The sequence below is a fragment of the Quercus robur genome, chromosome 4 (genome assembly GCF_932294415.1).
Source record: "Quercus robur chromosome 4, dhQueRobu3.1, whole genome shotgun sequence".
NCBI lineage: Eukaryota > Viridiplantae > Streptophyta > Magnoliopsida > Fagales > Fagaceae > Quercus > Quercus robur.
In genome coordinates, this window is record NC_065537.1 from 30,523,512 (window position 1) to 30,526,482 (window position 2,971).

At 33.3% G+C, this 2,971-nt stretch overlaps 1 long non-coding RNA gene across 2 annotated transcripts; it reads right to left on the reverse strand.

The window, feature by feature from the left end:
- Window positions 1–237: 237 nt before the first annotated feature.
- Window positions 238–825, reverse strand: LOC126724413 (uncharacterized). 2 transcript variants are annotated; one of them, XR_007654971.1, is made up of 3 exons: window positions 778–825; window positions 399–482; window positions 238–316 (listed from the first exon to the last, which is right to left on the reverse strand). It is a non-coding gene; the product is annotated as an uncharacterized LOC126724413 (long non-coding RNA). The 2 variants fall into 2 exon arrangements; XR_007654972.1 differs by having other exon boundaries at window positions 238–482.
- Between the last annotated feature and the right edge of the window lie 2,146 nt (window positions 826–2,971).

The window sequence follows — 2,971 nt, forward strand, 5'->3', positions numbered from 1 at the left end:
AAAAAAAAAAAAAACCCATATCCAGAAATTAAGAAACAAAGATCAAAGCAAAAGAAAAACACTAAAAGAATAAGAGCAAGTTTATGAATATCAAAACAAACCTTCCATGTTAGCTGAAATCAAGCATAATGGAGAAAGCGGGAAGATCAAGAAGAGTGAAAGAAAAGCCATAACAAAGTTCCCTTCCATTACTCTCCCTTTCTCTTTCAGTAAATCTCTCTCAGATCCAAATGGTGTTCCACACCCACCATCACAAACAACCTCCTACACAAAACCCAGCTCCCAAATCTCACATAACAACAACCAAAAACCCAATCTGATAAAAAAATATTATCTTTAGCAAAACCTAGAACACCCATTGGAATGAAAAGCATAGAGAAAACAAGAACTACACGTACCTAGCATTGTAGAACAGATCTGGCGGTTTGAAACTACAAAACTCCAACTGGGTTTTTGTTCTTGTTCAAAGAGAGAACAAAAAACTACAAGGAAATCCAATACTGTGTATAATGAGTGAAGAGAGAGTAAACCCAGAAATCAAAAAAAAAAAAAAAAAAAAAACTTGAAGGCTTTAGCCACAAACCCAGATAGAATATATGAAAAAAAATTGAAACTTGAAGGCCCTCAAATTGAACTCATCCATAAGTACATAAACCCATTATTGAATCGGGTTCAGACTATCACACACACAAACACAACAACACTATCACAGACATACAAACACAACAACACTATCCAAAATCTAAAACCAAACACAAAACAAGAAGGATGACTTACACAGATAACTGAGGCCCTAAGGGAGGCGAAGAGCTGAGGGAGGCGGAGAGAACAACAACAGAGTAGGGTTTTTTTCAAAAGAAAAAATCGGGTTCAGACTAGTGTACTTATATGACCCGACACCCGACCCGACATCGATCTGAACTCGAAAATACGACCCGAAACCCGACCGGAATGTTCTCAGACCCGTCCAATACCTGTCGATTCAGGTCGGGTCTGGTCAGGTTTTCGGGTGGGTCGGGTCCTTTCTCAGTCCTAACCATAGCCCATCGCCGTTCTCTCACTCCTTCAGCATCCCACCGCCGTCATATACCGTTTAGAACAACTATCAAAAGACACCCTACGATTCGTTAAAAAACAATCAAAACCAGTTGTTCTACCTTTTTTTTTTTCTACTGTTTGGAGGAGAATGAAAAAAAAAAAAAAAAAAGTCTCACATAGGGGAAGATAGAGAGAGGCCAAAACCACTACCGGTGAGTTTTTATCTTTGATTTAAGTTTGTTTATTAATCATGACTAGTCGCTAACCCGTGCGATGCACGGGAAAGCTACCAATTTTTTCCAAATGATGTGACATTAGCTATTGGAATTCAACATCGATTCTCTGGTAGCACATTCTTATTTTTCAATTTCATTTATTTCATGTCTTCCACTAAATATTCAATCCATTCATTATATTTAAAAAACGTTAAAGTAAAGTTGTATCCGCAAATAACTAAATATAAGAGTTTAATTCCTGTCTGTTTCAATTTAAAACCAAATTGTGAATAAGAGCAAAAAAATTTCCTTTGTTCCAATACGTCTTTAGTACCAAAATCACAAATTCATTAAAACCAAATTGTGCATAGAAAATCTTAGAGATTGAAAGACAATTTTAAAGTGTTTTTTTGTATCTTCTTCCTTTGTTGCTTTGTAGTTGTCCCTAAATATGCCCTTTTGTTTTCCTTGAGTGCAGATGTTGGTGTGAGTTGCACATTGGTTTGAACATCAGTTTTTGAAATTTTGTACAATCACCATCTTCTTCAATTGATAAGTTGTTGCTACATTCATTTGAAGTATCACTGATGTAAACCTGGCAATAGAACAGGTTAAGGAATGTATTACAGCATATACATCTTAAATAACATATTTGTAATTTTGCTAAATTAAAGAATACTTACTTCTGTCATTTTATCAAGTTGAATTGCTTTGTCAGTTTCTTCAAAAGAGTCAAAAAGTTTCTTACAGTGTAGAATTCCTATCCATAGTTGAGATTATAGTCATTTAGTTGTATTTGGAAAACAAATTGTTTTCCTTTCAGATTTTCTATTTGCACAGGAAGGATGACTTCATTGGGCTCCTAACGAAAGTAACATTTTTCAAATTGTACACTGAAGTAAAGTTTAGTAAATATTAAATACTAATTTTATCTTCGACTTTCTCACCTCTAAAGATTTATTCAAAAGGTCTTTGGCTTATATGTTGAGTAATTTTTCTGCTTCTGAATCAAATAAAATGAATGTGGCCATTCTTGAGCTATCTTTAACCTTTAATTGAATTCTATACCTGATAAAAGAAATGACATATATAATGTTAATATCATATTATTTGTTGTGTATTTTAATATAAAAAGTAAACATTTTCATTTTGCATACCTTGGATTGGGAAGCATACCTTTTTGTTGCAATTGTCGCACCATAAAAATTCATCTTTTGACTTTACCTTTTTACGACATACTTCGCAAGAGATAAAGTACCAACCAGAATGATTTATGTCAATGTTTATAATCTTTCCTTGACAGGTAAAGATCGTTTCCTAGAAATTGAATTTAATATCAATAAATTTATAATTTTATAGTTAAATTTTGTAAAAGCAAGTCTATAGTACATAAAGCAATGTTAAGGACAATGTTACTGTTGAAGGTATATTTTTTTCTTACCTCATTATCAGAGTCCCACATAACTTTTTTGATTCCACTTATGGTTCTTCTGTTGATGTTCATCTCTTCTTCAATTGTTACTTGTGGTTTGAATTGCTTGGGCATTTGTACAATTGGTTGGTTATTTTCCACCAGCCTATTATATTACATAAAGATATTAGACATAGTATTGTAGAGAGTGTAAATATATTAAAAATGTGAATCCAAAACAAAGCACTTACTGATCTTTGAATTCAGCAGTCTCAGGAATGTCCAAATCAATATAAACTATTGTTCC